The sequence below is a fragment of the Camelus ferus genome, chromosome 30 (assembly GCF_009834535.1).
Source record: "Camelus ferus isolate YT-003-E chromosome 30, BCGSAC_Cfer_1.0, whole genome shotgun sequence".
NCBI classification, from domain to species: domain Eukaryota; kingdom Metazoa; phylum Chordata; class Mammalia; order Artiodactyla; family Camelidae; genus Camelus; species Camelus ferus.
Genome location: NC_045725.1, coordinates 22,191,421 through 22,212,400, shown reverse-complemented (window position 1 = coordinate 22,212,400; position 20,980 = coordinate 22,191,421). Strand labels below are relative to the sequence as shown.

General features: G+C 38.8%; 1 protein-coding gene across 3 annotated transcripts in view; it reads left to right on the top strand.

Moving 5' to 3' along the window:
• The window catches only part of ALPK2 (alpha kinase 2), a 121,890-nt gene that overhangs the window by 10,199 nt on the left and 90,711 nt on the right, over positions 1-20,980 (top strand). Inside the window, exon 1 of one of the 3 annotated variants that reach the window (XM_032470433.1) lies at positions 18,885-19,602. The exons of 1 other annotated variant lie outside the window; for it this stretch is intronic. The gene's annotated coding sequence lies outside the window, so the exon portion shown is untranslated. Of the gene's footprint in view, positions 1-18,884; positions 19,603-20,980 lie in introns of those variants that run through there. One more of the 3 variants, XM_032470436.1, reaches the window with a different exon arrangement.

Genomic DNA, 20,980 nt, shown 5'->3' with positions numbered 1-20,980 from the left:
GTATGTGGCTGAACAAGCCCTCCAGGTGTTTGGGATCCACACTAATGTTTGAGAACCCCTCCCCCACACTTTAGCTTGAAAATATCTTGGGGCAATAACTTCTCTTAGATCATTCTCTGCTACGCAGAGAATCACTTCCTGTTTTATGTTTAAATTTATCTCCCTAAAGCATTGAAGGGCGTGGCACACAATCTTCACAAGCGCAGAGACACCTCTTTTACATTCCTTCACGGGTCACAGCGCCCGGAGCGGGGCTCAGCAGAAGGGGGAGATGAAGGCGGCGTGGGCGGTGCGCAGGGAGTCGGGGCGCAAGGGCTGACCTTCGCCTCTCCCCATTTCCGTTATTTGATAATTGGATAATCCGAGACCTGCTCCGGGGAGGAGCGCAGCACAGTCTCGTTTGGGGTTTGGGTTTTTAAGACAAATAATACTGGGTCGAGGGAGTACTGAGTTGGGGCAAAACTGTCGAGCTATGTGGTAGAGACATGGGCATCTCGGATGCTGGCCAACATTGTTCCAAAAATTGTCTGAATAAAGCAACATAGACCAGAGGAGGGTCCAGCCTTCTGGGAGCTGAGCACTGACAAGCTAAAAAAGGCTGCAGATGACTGACTATGATTCAGGGCGGGGTTCTGCGGCTCCCCACACACTCCTGCCAACCCAGTGTTAGGTGTATGGTCCATTAACTCTAGTCTAGGGATTCAGGATGCCAAGGGAGCCATGTAGGTGGCCTGACTGTGTTTCTGAGGTCTTCGCAATGCTCTTTGGAAGGACTGTGAGTGGATGAGTACTGTTCTGTCTACAGTGGCACTCTCTTCTCAGCAACTCCACTTTACAACGTGTGATGCAATGAGAGCCCTCAGTTTCTTAACAGCCTGCTTCCTCAACTGGTGATTGGCTGGAGGAGGGTATGGTCCCCAAGCTTGGCCAGTCCTGGGGATTTCTGATCTTCAGCTTGATGAAAAGGGTCTCAGGCTATCTCAGGTGGTAAACCTGTGAGGTATAAGTCTGAGCTGTCCGGTGGCCATGTCCCCACCGGCTGTGTGGAAAAATCCAGTCCTCAGAGGGAGAAAATGACTAGAACACTGAGAGGAGCAGAAGTGAGAGATGGAGAGAGGGTTTGTGGTGTTCATCCCTGCTTGTGGTCATCCCCAAGGCCCAGCTCACATCCAGCTTTCCTGCAGAGTACTTGCCTGAGAGAACAAATTCCCCTTTTGGCTGTAGGGGAGGGAAAGAAAAAAAAAACAAACACCTTTTCCTCTACCCTCTTATCTTCAGTATTTGGGGCCTGCGAATTACACTGGGAAACGACAGATTAGCAGGAGAAAAGGTTTATTTCATATGCACAGGGGAACCAGCAAAGGAAGTAGCTGGGTCCTTGAAATGGTTAAAGGATTATATATCCAATTCAGTAGAAGAAAGGGAGAGGGGAGAAAAGGTTTCTTATGGGAAGAACAGATAGAATTCTTTAGGAAAGTCACATGGGTTTTTGGAGAACAGATGGGAGATGAGAAAGTTTGTGATAACTGTCAATGCAGGTGTGAGTGGTCTTTCTATCTTCTTCAGGGTCATAACCTTGGAGAAGGGACTGAATAAGTTTTATTTGCATTCTTCCTTCTGGGAGTGGATCTATCCTGAAGAAGAATTTATGGCAGCCTTATTTCCCGGATGTTATTGCTTTTTAGTCAGATAAAGGAAGCTACCAGAAGGCTTTTTTTTTTTTTTTTTTTTTGCATCTGTTGCATCTCAGAAATTTTCAGCTTAAAATAATCATCATACCAAACAGTTCGGTATATTTTTGGGTGGCATATTCTGATCCCCTTCATTGCCTAAGCCAATTTGTACTCTGTAGATACTGTGTCTAACTTTACAGCATCTTTCTATAGATGCTTTAACTAGCAAGATGCCTGGTAGGTTTAAAAATAATCATAATTGTTTTGTTTTCTAAGTGGATAAACAGTCATTCATACTAATCATTTTAGACTTCATTTCTTTAGAGTAGTGTTAGTTTTACAACAAAATCGAGAGGAAGATACATGGATTTTCCATATACCCCTTGCACCCACATGTATATAGCCTTCCCTGTTATCAACATCACTTACCAGAATGATACATTTTTTTTTACAACTGATGAACCTATATTGTTACATCATAATCGCCCAAAGTCCATAGTTTACCTTAAAATTCACTGTTGGTGTTATACATTCATGCTACAGATTTAGACAAATGTATAATGACATACATATGTAGTATTTTCACTGCCTTAAAAATCTTCTGTGCTTCACCTGTTTATCCCCTCCACCCTTATCTCTGGCAACTATTGATAATTTCACTGTGTTCATAGTTCAGCCTTTTCCAGAATGTCATACAGTTGGAATCATACAGCCTTTTCAGACTAGTTTCTTTCACTTAGTAATATGCATTTAAGGTTCCTCCATGTCTTTTCTTGGCTTGATAGCTCGTTTCTTTTTAGTGCTATATAATATTCTTTTGGTCTGGATGTACCAGTTTATTCAACTGTTCACCTACTGATGGACATCTGGGTTGCTTCCAAGTTTTGGCAATTATGAATAGTGCTGCTATAATTTATACTGTGCTGTATGTCATTTATATCTTGATAAAACTGGAAGAAAAAATGGTAAATTTTGTGTTATGTGTATTTTACCAAATTAAAAAAGGACATTTTTTTTAAAAGTTTTCTTTTCTTATGAAAGAATATGTCATAATAGAGGCACCTCCGGTCACCAGTGAGACAAATGATGATGATGTGATTAAGGCTGTAAGTCATTTTGGTTCTCTGAGACCTAAGTTTTACAGAGGAGACAATGTACTCTGTCACCCAAAACAATGCAAAATATTTTGGGAAACAAACTATATAGCCTGCATCTCCGGAAATCCCCTCCCAAGTGGCTAACCACAAAGGGAGGAAACATAAGAAGGTGAAACCAAAAGTTTACAGTCAAAACTCAGAGTCCATGTTATTTCATTCTGTACTAGATCAATGCAGTGCAAATGTGCACTCAGGAATTACACGAGTGCTGCTTTTAAGCTTTCTCTGCCTTGGTCTTTCTTTACTCCATAATTTAGGGATAATCTTGTTCCCAAATGTCTTTTGAAGCAAATGAGACTAAGGTATTTGATTAAACAGAAGCTCTTTTTTTTGGACGTGGGGGTGGGGGAGTTAATTAGGTTTGTTTATTTACTTATTTATTTAAATGGAGTTATTGGGAATTGAATCGAGGACCTTGAGCATGCTAAGCACACACTCTACCACTGCACTATACCCCCCCAGGTAATGTCCTTTGAAGAGGTCTGAAAACAGCTAGGGATGAAACTGCATTGCTGTTGATAAAACTGTTAAAAATGACTGCTGAGCTAGAGAGTACCAGGCTGCCGTTGCTTCTATGCAAAAAATAAAATAAAATAAAAAAAAATATATATGTATATAGAGATGGATGGATAGATAGATGTTTCGGTGGACACCCTTAGTGGAACCTGTCATAAAATGTAGAAGCATCTAAATGCAAGAACAGCCAATCTATAGAGTGAACAGTAACATGGCTTCCAAGGGAAAAAAAGTATAATTGATTAATATTGTGGAAATAAATGGATGTGAATTATTTATAATGATAAAATTCTTTGGCAAAATTCTACACAAGCAAATTTTTCTAACCACATAGTCATTATAAGATTCAAAAGTGTGCAAATGTTTAGGTGTTAGGTCAATGACAGTAAAGGAAGGGTAGAAATAAAGGGAACTGCTTCTCAAGGGAGGAAGGTAATGGCCCTTCCAAGTCGTTGCTGTATATCATAAAGACGTGTGAACTCTGAAATCTACAAGTTCGTGGATATCAATGAGCTTGGGAAAATGCCAGGTTAAAGAAGGTAAGTATAACAGGATGGTAAAATGAAATTTTCAGCTGAGGCCCTCTCTAAAGAGGTATGAGAATGAAGGATTTATAAAGCAGATGGCATAATTAAAAAAATAACCACTACACACCTTAATAGAGTGGCCAAAATCTGGAACACCGACAACACCAACTGTTGGCCAGGTTGTGGGACAACAAAAACTCTCATTCATTGCCAGTGGGCATGCAAAAGGATACAGACACTTTGGGAAACAGTTTGGCAGCTTCTTACAAAACTAAACATATCGTAAGATCCAGCAATCTCACTCCTTGGTATTTACACAAAGGAGTTGAAAACTTATGTCCAAACAAAAACCTGTGCATGGATATTTATAGCAGCATTGTTCATAATTGCCAAAACTTGGAGGCTACCCAGATGTCCATCAGTAGGTGAATAGTTAAATAAACTGGTACAACCAGATAATAGAATATTATTTAGCACTAAAAAGAAATGAACTATCAAGCCATGACAAGACACGGAGGAACCTTAAACGCATATTTCTAAGTGAAACAAACTAGTCTGAAAAGGCTGTATGATTCCAACTATATGACATTCTGGAAAAGGCTAAACTATGAACACAGTGGTTATTATTAGTGGTTGGCAGAGATAAGGGTGGAGGGGATAAATAGGTGAAGCACAGAAGATTTTTAAGGCAGTGAAAATACTATGTGTTATAAATAAAATGGTAGGAACAGGAAACGTAATATTTTGCCAAAAACCCTGATTTAAGATCAGGTAAGATTTCCTATGATTTTAAAATTAATATTATTTAATGCAAAATTTGGGGCATAAAAGTCTTCAAGGCTACCTGACCAGCAGGTAATACATGGTAAAAGTTCAGAAACTGTCCCCTGACCTTTGCAGAGCTCCTTAGGGCAAACACCATTTCCCCTGTCACCTTTACATTTGTTGGAGGACAGGCTCATGTGCTATCTTGTTACATAAGAGAGCAGCATAATGACACTGTCAAACGAGCAAGTGTCACACGAGGTGGCTGGTGATAATTCTTGTCTTAGATTTTTGGCTCTCTGCGTATCTGTCACGAGGAATATCATGTTCAGGAGGATTTACTCACTGAGTATCTGCTTCTTGGGCTTATGGGAATTGAAATCCAAAGTAATCATTCAAAGCCATAGGTTTACCAAATAGGTTCTATGCTTTTTGATGTCACTGAAGAACGAAGGTCAACTAAAAGGCATCCGAATTGGAAATGGGGAAGTAAAATTATCTCTGTTTGCAAATGATGTGATCTTATATATGGAAAACACTAAAGACTCCAAAAACCACTGTTAGAACTAATAAATGAATTCAATAAAGTTGCAGGATACAAACTCAACATACAAAGATCAGTTGAGTTTCTGTCTACCAAACAACAAACTATCTGAAAAGGAAATTAAGAAACAACCCCATTTATAATAGCATCAAAGAGAATCAAATACTTAAGAATAAACTTAACCAAGGGAGTGAAAGATTTATACCATGAAAACTATAAAACATTGATGAAAGAAATTAAAGCAGACACAAGTAAATGGAAAAACATCTATGTTCATGGATTAGAAGAATTAGTATTGTTGAGATGTCCATACTTACCCGAAGCAACTGACAATTTCAAAGCAATCTCTATAAAAATCCTAGAGACTTTTTTTTTTACAGAAAGAGAAAAAATAATCTTAAAATTCATATGGAACCACAGAAGATGTGGAAAGGCCAAAGTGATCTTGAGAAAGAAGAACAAAGCTGGAGGCATTACACTTCCTGATTTCAAACTATTTTATAAAGCAATAGTAATCAAAACAGTATCGTACTGGCGTAAAAACAGACACAGAGACCAATGGAACATAATAGAGAGCCCAGAAATAAAGTCATGTACAAAGCATCAACTAACTTTTTACCAGTACGCACCAAGATGACACAATGAAGAAAGGATAGTCTCTTCAATAAATAGTATTGGGAAACTGTATATCCACATGCAAACATTGGACACATCTTTCACTATATACAAGAAGTAACTCGAAATGGATGAAACATTTGAATGTAACATCTGAAACCATAAAACTCCAAGAGGAAAACGGGAAAAGCTTCTTGACATTGATCTTGGCAGTGATTTCTTGGCTACCACACTGAAAGCACAGGCAACAAAAGCAAAAATACACAAGTGAGACTATGTCAAATGAAAAAGCTTATGCACAGCGAAGGAAAGAGTCAGCAGAGTGAAAAGGCAACCTGCAGAATGGGAGAACATATGTGCAAACTATATGCAAATTATACCTCAGTAAACCTGGAAAAATTATAAAGTACAAGTTTTTAAAAAATTTAAAGGATAGGTGAGGGATCCATTAACTGTTTTATTATACATTTTAAAAAGCTTTACTGGAGTATAATTTACATAAAACAAAATTTTCCCATTGTTCGTGTATGATTCAACAATTCAAAAATATATTTATAGTTGTGCAACCATTACCACAATCCAGTTTTAGAGCATTTCATCATCCCCAAAAGTTCCCTCATGACTATTTGCAGCTAATCCTCCCTCCCACCCACAGCCCCAGGGAGCCACTGATGTCTTTTCTGTCTCTATAAATTTGCTTTTCTGTGGACATTTCATATAAATGGCAGAATTCAATATGTCGTCTTTTGCATCTAGCTTCTTTTACTTAGCAGAATGTTTTTGAGTTTCTTCTAAGTTATAGCATGTATCTGTTGTCCTTTCTTTTTTATTGTTGAATAGTACTCGATTGTATGGATGCACGTGCCATCATTTGTTTTATCCATTCACTGGTTGACGGCCACTTGAATTGTTTCCAGTTTTTGGCATACAGTCTTTTGTTTAGACGTGTGTTTTCATTTCTTAGAGGTAGATTTATAGGAGTGGAATTACTGAGTCATATGGTAAGGCTATGTTTAATGTTTTAAGAAATTGCCAAACTGTTTTCCAAAGTGGCTGTGCCATTTTACATTCCCACCAGCAATGTATGAGGGTTCTAGTTTCTTCACATCCTCGTGGACATTTGGTATTGTCTGTCTTTTTTATTATAGCTGTGACTGGGTGTGTAATGGTATCTCACTGTAGTTTTAATTTGTATTTCCTTAATAATTGATGTTGTTAAGCATCCTTTCAAGACATTTCAAGAATGTCTCTATCTAAGAGGCAATAAATGATTTCCAAGTAATAGGAAAAAAAAAGAATATCTTTATCTATCTATCTATCTATTGAGAATATATATATATAATGATTTGCAAGTATTTTCTCCCTGTTTGTGGTGTATAATGATGTTTTTCGAAGCAAAACAGTTTTGGTTTTGCTTTTTTTTTTTTACTAAAGTATAGTTGATTTATAATGTTCTGTTAGTTTCTGGTATACAGCATAGTGATTCATGTATATATATATATTCCTTTTAATATTCTTTTTCATTATAGGTTATTATAAGATATTAAATATAGTTCCCTGTGCTATACAGTAGGACCTTGTTGTTTTTTAATTTTGGATATAATAGTTTGTATCTGCTAATCACAAACTCTTAATTTATCCCTCCCCCCCGTTCCCCTTTGGTAACCATGAGTTTGTTTTCTATGTCTGTGAATCTCTGTTCTGTAAATAAATTCATTTGTATCATTTTTTAAGATTCCACATATAAGTAATATCATATGATATTTGTCTTTCTCTGTCTGACTTACTTCACTTAGTATGATAATCTCTAGGTCCATCCATGTTGCTGCAAATGGCATTATTTCATTCTTTTTTTATGACTAAGTAGTATTCCATTGTGTGTGTGTGTGTGTGTGTGTGTGTGTGTGTGTACCACAACTTCTTTACCCAGCCATCTGTTGATGGACATTTAGGTTGCTTCCATGTCTTTGTTATTGTAAATAGTGCTGCTATGGACATTGGAATGCGTGTATCTTTTTGAATTAGAGTTTCCTCCAGACATATGCCCAGGAGTAAGATTGCTAGATCATATGGTATCTCTATTTTAGTTTTTTAAGGAATCTCCATACTGTTTTCCATCGTAGCAGCACCAAATTACATTCCCACCAGCAGTGTAGGAGGGTTGCCTTTTCTCTACGCTCTCTCCAGCATTTATCGTTTGTGGACTTTTTAATGATGGCCATTCTGACTGGTGTGAGGTGATATCTCATTGTAGTTTTGATTTGCATTTCTCTGATGATTAGCATATTGAGCAACTTTTCCTGTGTCTATTGGCCATCTGTGTATCTTCTTGGAGAAATGTCTGTTTAGGTATTCTGCCCATGTTTTGTTGTTTGGTATTTTGGTTATTGAGTTGTATGAGCTGTTTGTACCTTCTGTAAGTTAAGACCTTGTCAGTCGCATCCCAGTCTGTAGGTTGTCTTTTCATTTTATTTATGGTTTCCTTTGCTGGCAAAAGCTTATAAATTTGATTAGATCCCATTGGTTTGTTTTTGCTTTTATTTCTATTGCCTTGGGAGACTGACCTAAGAAAACATTGGTACCATTTATGTCAGAGAATGTTTTACCTATGCTCTCTTCCAGGAGTTTTATGATGTCATGTCTTATATGTAAGTCTTTAAGCCATTTTAAGTTTATTTTTGTGTATGGTGTGAGGATGTGTTCTAACTTCATTGATTTACATGTGGCTGTTCAGCTTTCCCAACACTGCTTGCTGAAGAGACTGTCTTTTCTCCATTGTATATTCTTGCTTCTTTTGTTGGAGATTAATTGACCTTAAATGTGTGGGTTTATTTCTAGTGTCTCTATTCTGTTCCATTAATCCATGTGTCTGTTTTTGTGCCAATACCATGCTGTTTTAATTACTGTAGCTTTGTGATATTGTTTGAAGTCTGGGAGGGTTATCCCTCTAATTGAAGCAAAAGAGTTTTTAATTTTGATAAAACTCAGTTTCCTAGTTTTTATTTTTATGGATCATGATTTTGATGTCATATATAAAAATCCTCTGCATAACCCAAATCACAATTTTCTTCTATGTTTACCTCTAGAAGTTTATCATTGTAGCACTTACATTTAGGTCTGTGATCCATTTTGAATTAATTTTTATGTATGGTATGAGGTAAGTTTCAAAGTTAGGGGGTTTTTTTGCATATAGATATCCAGTTGTCTCAGCACCATTTATCGAAAAGACAATCCTTTCTTTTGTTGAATTACCTTGGTACCTTTGTCAAAATCAATTGAAATAAGTGTGAAGGCTTATTTCTGGATTCTCAATTCTGAAACATCTATATAGACTGTCCATCTGTATAATAGTGTACCAGTATTGCACTGTCTTGATTACCATGGCTTTTTAAATATGTTTTAAAATCAGGTAGTATAAATCCTCTAACTTTATTGTCCTTTTTCAAAAATTTTCTAGCTATTCTAATTCCATTGCATTTCCATACAAATTTTAGGATTAGCTTATCAGTTTCTACAAGAACACTGCTGGGATTTTGGTAGGGATTATATTGAATATATAGATCAATTTGGGGACCATTGCAATCTTGGTAATACTGAGTCTTCCAATCCATAAATGTAGAATGTCTATTTATTTCATCTTTATTTTCTCTTTTCAATGTTATGTAATTTTCAGTATACCTGTCTTTTAAATTTATGTCTAAGTATTTGATTCTTATTGGTACTATTGTGAAAGGAATTGCTTTCTTAATTTCATTTTTAAATTGTTAGTATATAGATATACAATTGATTATTCAATATTGATTCATATCTTGTGACTTTGTTAAACCTTGCTTTTTAGTTGTAGTGGTTTTTCAGTTGAATCCTTGGGATTTACTACATACAGAATCTTGTCATCTGTGACTGAAAACGGTTCTACTTTTACCTTTCCAATGTGGACGCTTTAATGTTTTTTCTTTATTGCCCTGACTAGAACTGCCTGTATGCTGTTGACTAGATTAGCAAGAGTCACATCCTTGCTTTTTCCTGATATTAGGGGGATAATAATTCAGTCTTTCACCATTAAGTGGAATATTCTCATTGTGGGTTTTGGTTGTTTGTTTTTTAGATACTCTTTGCCAGGTTGAGGAAATTACCTTCCAGTCATAGTTTGTGAGAGTTTTTATCATGCATGGGTGTTGTATTTTATCAAATGCTTCTATTGTGATGATTATGTGGTTTTGTCTTTTATTCTGTTAACAGTGTATTACACTGATTGGCTTTCAGATGTTAAACCATCCTAACATTGCCTGTATAAATCCCAGTTGGTCATGGAGTATAGTCCTTTTCATATGTTGCTCATTTCAGTTTGGTAATAGTTTGTTAAGGATTTTTACATTTATGTTTTTGAAATATATTGGTCTTTGGTTTTATTTCTTGCAATGTCTTCATTGGCCTTTGGTATCAGGGTAATAATGGGAACACTCAGAGAGTTTCTTTTTGATGGCTTTTTTCCTATGTAAGAGTACACTGTCCTGTTTCTTTGACGTCTCTCTTTCTTTCTGTCTCTCTCTGTCTGTTTTTTTTTCTAAAAACTTGAAATTTTAGATAATACATTGCAGTAACTCTGAGTTCCAACCATCACTCCTCGCCCCCAAGGTTGTTGTTGCTATTTGGTTTATTTTTTAGTTTAGTAACTTGCCTGAGATTAAACCTATGAAATCTGCCTCCTCCAAAGTATGTGGACACAGATATTTCTGCTCAATTTTCTTAAAAACATTTTTAAACTTTGTTTCCTAGGAGTCACTCCTGTGTCTGCATGGCCTCATGGGTGGCTAATGATTGGACAGAAGTTATGCTCAAATACCTTGAGCCAGTAAAACTTCCATCCTCTGCCAGTGTGTTGGTGTGTGGGTAGGGGAATGCACTCAAGTTTCAGACATTTTTGAGTATGCCCTAATATTTACTTTTTGCTGGACCCTTTCACATCTCCTCTGTGCATGCTGGGAATGTGTGGATGGATAGCTGGGTCTCCCTGGTCTCCACTGCACATAAAATCCACCTCAGCCAGATAGATGCTTGCCTCAACCACAATGCCATCCTCAGGCTGGTAGAGCTATTGGCCTTCGCCACTCATCTGCTGCAAGAATTACTTCCATTGATAACACTGCTGGGCACAGGTGTTGTCCATTGCTCCAAATCCAGTGAGCCCCCTTTAACTGCGGCAGTAAAAATGTCAGTGCTCACAGCCTGCCCTGGCAGAACTCCTGTGACATTGGAGCTGGGCTGGGGATGGGAGCAGCTCCAGGCAAGATGTCATAGAGATTCACTGATAGTACCCAAAGTTGAGATATTTCTCAACCATAAATGGATCCCATATTACTGCATGCTTTTGGTTGATTTCCAGAGCACTAAAATGGCTGTCTACAGTTGTCTATATTTATAGTTGCTTTTGGGGAAGAAGATTTTCTAACCTCCTCATTTTGTCCCAGCTGAAAGTTCTAATTCCCATTTCCTTCTATTCTTTTTTTTTTTTTTTTACTGAGTAATAGTTATTTTACAATGTTGTGTCAAGTTCTAGTATAGAGCACAATTTTTCAGTCATACATGAACATGTATATATTCATTGTCACATTTTTTTTCATTATGAGCTACCACAAGATCTTGTATATTTTTCCCTGTGCTATACAGTATAATCTTGTTTATCTATTCTGCATTTTAAAATCCTAGTCTGTCCCTTCCCACGCCCCACCCCCTTGGCAACCACAAGTTTGTAGTCTATGTCTATGAGTCTGTTTCTGTTATTTATTTATTTATTTATTTATTTATTTATTTATTTATTTATTTATTTATTTATTTATTATTTTTAGATTCCTCATATAAGCGATCTCATATGGTATTTTTCTTTCTCTTTCTGGCTTACTTCACTTAGAATGACATTCTCCAGGAACATCCATGTTGCTGCAAATGGCATTATGTTGTTGGTTTTTGTGGCTGAATAGTATTCCGTTGTATAAATATACCACATCTTCTTTATTCAGTCATCTGTTGATGGACATGTAGGCTGCTTCCATGTCTTGGCTATTGTAAATAGTGCTGCTATAAACATTGGGGTGCAGGTGTCATTTTGAAGTAGGGTTCCTTCTGGATATATGCCCAGGAGTGGGATTCCTGGGTCCTATAGTAAGTCTATTCCTAGTCTTTTGAGGAATCTCCATACTGTTTTCCATAGTGGCTTTCCTTGCTTCCCTCTCCCACTCTTAATGATTTAGATGTCTTCTTTTACAATTTTGTGTTTATTCTTTTTGTAATTCATGGCAGTTATCTCTTTTCCAGTTATGAGTTTTTCATTTTTGTAGCATCCTGCTTCTTTTCTATTTAGAGTAGACCTGTCAATATTTCTTTTAGCATAGGTTTAGTGTTGCTAAACTCTTTTAGTTTTTGCTTGTCTGTGAAGTTCTTTATCTCTCCTTCTATTCTAAAGGATAGCCTTTCTAGATAAGAGTATCCTAGGCTGCATCTTTTTTTCATTCAGGATTTTGAATATATCTTGCCACTCCTTTCTGGACTGTAGTGTCTGTATAGAGACACAAACCTTATGGGGGTTCCCTTGTAACTCACTCTTTGTTTTTCTCTTGCTGCCTTTAGGATCATTTCTTTATCCTTGACTCTGGCCATCTTGATGATGATTATGTCTTGGTGTGGGTCTGTTTGGGTTCTTCCTGTTTGAGACCCTCTGAGCCTCCTGTACTTGGATATCTGATTCCTTTAAGTTTGGGAAGTTTTCAGTCATGATTTCTTCAAATACCTTTTCAATCCCCTTTTTTTCTTTCTTCCCCTTCTGGAACCCCTGTTATGCGTAGATTGGCAAGCTTTATATTATTTCATAGGTCCCTTATATTGTTTTCATTGTTTTTTATTTGTTTATCTTGTAGCTGTTCTGATTGGGTGCTTTCTGTTGTCCTGTCTTCTAGGTCACTTATTTGTTCCTCTGCATTATCTAGCCTGCTCTGTACAGCCTTTAGGTCAGCTCTCATCTCAGCAAATGAGTTTACTAATTCTACTTGGTTCTTCTTTATAGCTTCTATTTCAGTTTTGACATATTTTATATCTCTAAACACTATTTCTTTTAGTTCCTTCAGTACTTTGATCACTCCTTTTTTGAAATCTTGATCTAGTAGGCCATCAATGTCTATTTCCTTGATCGTGCTTTCAGGGGATTTCTCTTGATCTTTTAATTGGGAGTGGTTCCTATGCTTCTTCATCTTGCTCATTTCTCTCTGGCACTGTGGCTTAAGGAGCATCAGTTATCTAGTTCTGCTGGAGATGGTGTGCTCTTAATGATTTTATCGAGAGGTCTTTGTGTCTTCGCCCTGTTTCACGACCTCAGCTTGCTGTTTCCAGAGGCCCTCTGTTGGCGCCCTTGTCTGTGCTGCTCCCGGTGGCTGTCCGCTAGCAGATAGCACCCACTCCTAACACTGGGTCAGGAGCTGAGCTCTTACCCGGTGGGCAGGTGGGTCACTCCCCCTCCCAATGCCGCAGTCAGATGCTGCGCTCGGGCGAGGCAGGTGGGCGGATCGCGCCCCCCTCCCAGCACCGAGGTCAGGTGCTGCATTCTGCCAGGAAGGGGGGGTGGCCGCCCGCCCTCTCATGGCACCGGTCGCTCCCCTGCTCTGTGCAGCTGCCGGCTCTGCCTTGGGTCAAAGCTCCGAAGGCGGGCTCGGGGAAGACTGCGGAACGGCCCCGCCCCTGCTGCGTGCCAAATCTCAGCTCCTTGTTTGTCTTGGTGGCGGAAGTTCTCTGAGGTGCCAGGGCAGAAAGATCCTATTTGCCTCGGGCTGTAAACAAGTCTCAGTACTGCCTAGGAGGTTGCGGAGCCCACGGGTGTGGATTCAGGGCTCGGCCCGCCCCCGCCTGGGCGCTGCGCACAGGAGGAGATGGCGGCTGTGGCTGCGCCCTGCCTCTCTTCTTGCAAGAAGTGCCAGTAATGGCGGCGCAGGTCTGAGGAGACAAAGGTTATGGCGCCCCTCCCCACAGGGCACACCAGCCGTGTTGCTTCACTTTTTTCACAATTTATGGGGGACTGAGGTCATTCTGCTCCGTATCCCCTCTCAGCCACGGTGCGCAGCCCCCTGCAGTCCCCTGGGGCTGTCTCAGTGCAGCCGCCCCCGTCCTCCGCCCGGCCTGGGCGGCCTGTCCCGGCCCCAGCTGCCAGCTCGCATCTCGGGCTGGGTGTTGTGGGGACCCTTTGTGCCCGTTTAACTCAGTTCTGTCGGTCAAGGGGTGGTCGGGGCAGATATGAGCCTCGGAGGCTCCCCTTCCGTCCCGCTGGCCTCTCCGTTGGAGAGGGGAGACCCAGCGAACGAGTGCCAGTCCTCCTTTGCTGCTCCCTCCCTGCGGGATCGGTCCCGCACTGTTTTGCTTCTTCTTCTTTCTTTTTTCCTTTTCTCCTACCAGATTTTTGGTGTCTTTGTCTTTCAAAGAGGGCGATGTTCTGTCAGAGTTCGGCAGGTGCTCTGGTTGGCTGAGTAGGTCCGTAGATGTGAGTTTTGATGTATTTGTGGGAGAGGGTGAGCTACGAGTGTCCTTCTACTCCGCCATCTTGCTTCTCTCTCCTTCTATTCTTAATAGGGGCAAAAGTCTAGAGCCTTCAGCCAAAACCCTAACCATTATACCTGTATCACTCTCTAAGGTGCAAAGGGTGGAAGCCCTAAAGCAGCAAGGAAATTGAAAATCCTAAATGTCCAGGTTAAAGAACAAGACACAAGTTGATCCAGTACATTAGCACAGACCAAGTAACATGAAAAAGAGGAAGAAAGCCTTGATTTGAACTCAGCTTTACTCTCTCCTCTGCCTTGGAGCAGTATGGTACAGTGGATAAGTACATGGAGTGAATGGGGCTTTATAAGCGAAGGAAGAAACCCCAAGAAAAAGATAATTAAAAAAAATTGTTAAAAAAACCATAAAGTTTCCATGTTAATGGCTTTTAAATGTGCATCTTAGTAGTGTTAAGTATATTCACAATGTTGTGAAATAGATCTCCAGAACTTTTTCATCTTGCAAAACTGAAACTCTGCACCCATTAAAAAAAAAACTCTCTTTTCCTCTTCCCTGCATGGTTTTTATTAAAAATTCAAAACTTCTATATATCAAAACCTTACAAACTTATAACTTCTATATATCAAAACTACAAAGATAGAAGAAGATAGAGCCTATAGGCAGAAATTATATATGAAGTGCATTTATATGTGCAAAAGGAAAATACTCAAAATACCAAAGTTGACCCCCCCAAATTGAAAAGACAATTCATAAAAGAAAAAGGTCCAAAGAACTTATAAAAACACTATTTAACCTCATTAGCAATCAAAGAAATTTTGCTTCTAAGAGTGGCAAAAACATTTTCAGTGATAGTGTTCAGTGCCAAGAGTTATCTCTCAGTAAGATGGGTGGGCTTTTGTCTGCTGGTGAAAACATAGTGCAGTATGACTGGTAAGAGTTTTGTTTGGCAATATATTTCAAAACCTTAAAGTACTTGTAACTTTTGACCTCCCAATGCCACTTTTAATATCCTGTCCTTAGATAAGAGTGATATGCCCAAAGATTTATTTACAAGAATGTGTATCACATCATTATTTATAAAAGCAAAAATATATAAGCAATATTAATATCTACCAGTAGAACACTGCCTACATAAAGTATAACACATTCATTTGATAGAATAGTATATAGGTTTTCCTGAAGAATTCTTAATGAGAGGTTCATGTTAAGTGGGGGAAAAAAAAAAAAAAGAAAAAGAAAATTATATGTATAAGCATGCACAAAGGGAAAATAAAAAGAGTAGGAGGAAATATACCAAAATGGTGGTTATCTTGGGCGGGGTGGGAGATTTGAAATTTTCAAAACCAAAATATTAAAAATTTTTAGTACTGGGTATATGATTTTCAGTAATGAGTATATATTGCTCTTATAATCCAAAGAAAAGCCTTAAAAGGAAACTTTTATAAAATATATACTATACATAACATACACAAATATTTCTTTAAAATTTAAATTTCCATACACTGTTTAAGTAATTCATTTGACTTAGTATTCGTGAAATTGGGCCTAGGACTCAATATACAAATTTGTGAAAATTGGAATTTTTCTCCTGTTCTCAGAGTTGTAACACTTTTGTGTGTGTATGTGTGTGTGTGTTTGTGTGTGTGTGTGGCTATTTTAAAAATAAAACTGAAGCATGGGAATAAACTCTGCCAAAATTTTATCATGGAAGTTGGGATTTTTTTTTTCAGGTACTTAGACCTTCATATGCAGTTAAATTGAATTTTAACCTGGTTTTGATACTTGTGGTTTTAGGTAGCTGAAATTGGGTACTTTAGAAACATGACGGATTAAACACCTCTGTAAGGTGTCCTGGGAACACAACTGCTGTTTGTGATTTTGATACTTCAAGGAAAAATGAATTGCAAATTCCAAGCAACATTCAGATGTTTGGAAAAGTTCCTCTCGGATATAGGAATTCTGAAAAAAATTTCATTAAAATTTTTTTTGCAAATATTTTTTAACTTCATATTCTCAGAAGGAATTTTGTAGAACTCTGTTCCCTGTGATGAAAAACACTGAGAGAACAGAGTTTTATTTACATTACTAATTCTTTCAACACTGTTCTTTAGGGAAGAGTACCAGTTGAGTTGACCTACCTGAGTGACTAGCAGCCGTTTAAAATATAGAGGGCTGAATGAAGGTTGTAGAGGCCTGATTCAGATCACGTCCACTGAGCAGGGAACTGCATATAGTGCAAAAACTCTGAGAATCCCTGGACCCTGCATAGGGGTTCTCCGTGGTGGGGGGTGGGGGCTTTCCCCAAATGTTGACTGCTCCCATGCAGCCGGACTGACTTGCTCAGTTCCAACTTGGCCCCAGGACCTTGGCAGAAAACCTGATCTTCCCTGACATGTGGTTGGTACCAAGCCTCAGCCAAGAATGTGCTCTGCTGGGAAAGGCATTCATCACTTGTACTGTTCAACACTAAATTCGAAGACCTTCTGTGCCAGGAGGAAGAAGATGAGAGATAAACCCCTCATATGTGCCAATCTAAGCCCAAGTTATGAGAGTGAAGAGCAGCTTAAGAACTGAATGAATTTGCTTGAAACAGTCAGATGAGTTGAAAATTGACAAGATCCCAGTCCCCAACAAGGCTACAGTGGCCGGTGAATTGCAGGGCACCCATTCATTCAAGATGCCAAGGAAAATAACGAAGCCCCAGAGGCCTTTCAGAGAAGCAATTAAATGGCATCTGATGCAAAAATACATTTCCAGCCCTGCTCCTTAGGTGAGAAATCGCTCATGTGAAGGGTTTTTCCCCCCTTCTCCTATAGCTTCAGAAAGAGAGATTACTTACACATATTTTGTATATTCCATACTGCTTTACTTGGAATGATGCCAAACATTTTATTTTTCATCACAAATACATATTTTTTGATGTTATTAGAGGGCCACAAATATATGCCCTCCTTTTTTTCTTCAACCTCCCCCCCTTTTTCTGTCTCCTTCTATCCCTTCCTTTGAATAATCGTAGAAAATTCAAAACAGTGACCTGACCTGAGTTTACTCCCTAGGTCTCTGTTTCTGATTTTCTTCCATTCCTGCTCCCCCATATGTAAGAATTACAACAGAAATTCTATGCCTGCAGGCTAATGGGATGACCGATAAATACGGGCAAATTGGTTATGTAAATACATATATATTTAAATCCTCTGCTTCTTTGTTTTACTAGGAGATGAATGACAGGAGTTTAGGGAGTCTGTCTTTCAAGTTGTTTGTGAAGAACAAAAATAAGTTTCATAAGAAATGTCAACGTTTCCATTTAAGCACTTCCAGGCAACTCTTTCAAGAGCACATCATATTTATCTACTGTGTTTAGAGACTGGTTCCCTTTTGGCTTTATCCTATCTTATTGTGTATAATTTTATATATATATATTATATATATATATATAATATATATATATAATAATTGGAGGTACTAGAGATTGAACCCAGGACCTCGTGCCTGCTAAGCATGAACTCTACCACTAAGCTGAACCCTCCCCTCTTGTTTAGTTTTTATCAGCACAGCTTCTTTCTCTCTTCAGTCTCACCTCACAGTTATCTATCTCCTCTTATCCACCTTCCTCTGTGAAGAGAATCTGGCTTTTGATAAAATCAACTGATATCCACAATCACAAAGATTTGCTAATTTCTGCAGCCCATTGCAGTTCGTAGAGACCGGTTCCCAAAGAGAATGTCATTATTTTAGAGTCTCTCAGCTTTCTTTCTTTTTTTTTTTTAAATTGAGTTATAGTCATTTTACAATGTTGTGTCAAACTCCAGTGTAGAGCACAATTTTTCAGTTATACATGAACATACATATATTCATTGTCACATTTTTTTTCGCTGTGAGCTACCATAATAGAGTCTCTCAGCTTTCAATAGCTTTTCTTCTCAAATGAAGATAAAACTGAAAAAAACAGAACATATCAACCATATACTTCTTGATATTTCTTAATTTTAGGTGATTTTTCATCTTATGAAAAATTTCATTCCCTCAAGGTATAGTGATGCCTGCACGGTGTCACATAAACACAGTTTGCTTTTGAGGATTATCATGCCCAGCACAGGGTGAATATTTACAGCTAGTGTCCCTTTCAAAGTCACCCATTCGAAGCTGGTAGCTAATTTTAGCCTTGAGTCTCCTAAGAGGTTTCTTTCGAAGCTGTCAGTTTACAGGTATGGGACATTAAAATACTTTTGCAAAGAGAGGCAAAGTGGTTATAGAGGCATACTTCTGGATTTTCTATGTTCTTTCTTGGATTTGGACAAAATCCAATTTAAAAAAAAATGCCCACGTTACAAAGTGTGCTTTGCCAACATGAATGATTCTTGACAATCTGAAAAAACAGAGTTCATGGTATGTATTTTTTCTGCGGATTTTTAATGGTCTTCCCCTATTTTCTTTTTACTACCGCAGTCAAAATACAAAGAGAGAAAATTGTGTGTGTGTGTGTGAGAGAAAGAGAGAGAGAGAAAGGTGGGGTGACGAGGAGGGGAGGGCACCCCTGGGGGAAGAGGGTGGATCCTGCCTTGCTGTGGCTTCTGCTTTTCTCAGAGAACTTCAGAGAACGACGACTATAATATACCAGCTCTAAATGAACAACATATGACTCTTATTTTTGCCTCCCATCCCCTCCCCCCTCCAACGGGTTTCCTATGTGTATTTCAAGTGTCTGATAGACCCTTGCTAGGAGAACTGCCTTAATCACTTTAACAAGCAGTGAGATTTTGCTTTTCTAAGAGGCGAGCACCTGAACCTGAGGTCCTGCATGGGCTCTGCCAAATGCTGCTGTCTCCGAGCCATCGTGACAGCTCGTCTGGGTTTCATCAGCTCCCTGGGGCTGCATTTCACCAGGCCCCTTTGCCAAGGCCTCCCCGGCAGCGTCAACAAGTGTTGTACCTCCTGCAGAAACAGCCCTCAAGTTTCATCACGGTGATGCTAAAAAATATTCTCCAGCTTCAGCAATGACCTAGTTCATTCAAGGGCAGGGGAAAAAAAAATGCCCGTCTTCCAGAACTTCCCCAGGCACGGAATTTTCCCTCTTAGGAAGATAGGAACTTTGCTGGAAACAGACCCAGCTGTGCTTTGAAAAACTTTGGAAAAGACCCTGAACCCTGTAACTCCTCTGAATCCCCAGTTCCGGGACCAGGGACGCCCCACCAATGCCTCACACACTGCCTGGGGAGCCCACAGCCGAGCCAGCCCTCCTATCACGTTCCTTGGACAAAAAGTATTGAAAAGTAAGTATCGAGACTTTGGTTTTTACATATGGAATGGCTGTGCTTTAAAGATGTAGTGGTTTACATTTTCTGCAATAGGGAACAAAGCAGATTGTTTCCTTGTGAACTAGAAGAAAGAAGAAACAAGTTGGGTCTCTAGAGTGCATTTGTGTAGAAAGGGTTTTAAAGTGTCCAAATTCTCCTTTTTTAATTTAGGTCCATTCTGAGCCCTTTAGAGAAACTATTATTGTTGGTTTTTTTTTTTAATGTCAGTTTGTTTATTTTGGCTTGACAATAATTTTAAAAGAGTCCCTCAAATCATGGCTATCTCAATAATTAGGAAAAAACTAAACATACAGGATGACTCAGAGTGGATTTCTGAGGGCTTTGCAAAGTAAAGTCACAAGAAAACCTAAGGTAACGACCCAGGTAACTCAGGCCCAGGTGCTTTTGCTTGAAATATTTGAGTATTTTAGTCAAAAGTTATTCCTTTTACTTGGATTATCTGGATGATCGAAAATCTCCACTTTCCGAGCGGACACAGAAGGATCTTGTCTGACAACAGGAATGAAAGTTGCTAAAAAGCTATCTGGCATTTCAAGATGGCTGATGCATTCACTGAGTCGTTAAAAGGGATTTTCTTTCCTTTTTTAAAACTGTGGTCAGAACACTTAACCTGAGCTCTACTGTGTTAATACATTTTTAAGCGTACAGTACAGTATTGCTAACTATAGGTATGACATTGTACTTGAGTAGTTAGATTTTAAAAAAAAATTTAAGGCAAAAAGTCAACCCCCAAGAGATTGATCAAATAGCACCACCCTCACGTTACATTTTGATGGACGCATCCAGACTTTGAAACCACTGATTAAGGGTGTCAGTTACAGACATCTGGCAATCATTTAAAAATAGATGAAAGCAAGAGGAGCATTTAGAGCTGCTTCTCTCTGATTATTTCCCTTCCACAATCGTTCCTTAAGTAAAGGTAGCCTTCATTTTTGAAGATGAGTTAACTGTGAATGGTAAGAGATGTTTTATAGCAGCATGCCAACTAAGAGTAAATCGAACGAGCTTCTGTGCTGTGAGGCTTCTGAACTGAAACCCACGATGTTGTGAGCTACCGTCTGAATGGACAAATTGACAGATCTTGTATTCAAAGGCATTGATGGTCAAGAAGCATGATCAGTTCTTGTAAATCCTGATGTAAAACAAACCAAATGTATTTTACCTCCCAAACTGCATCGTCCCTTGAAGTTTTTGCAAAACGTTCAATCACAGTTTGGGGAAGATTTTTAGGTAGGGTAGAATTCCTGTTTTCGTCACCTGCAAAGACATCCCCCTGCCCAGTTTAATTCATTTTTAATCACCCCCTGCACACTTACGTGTCGACATCAGTCTC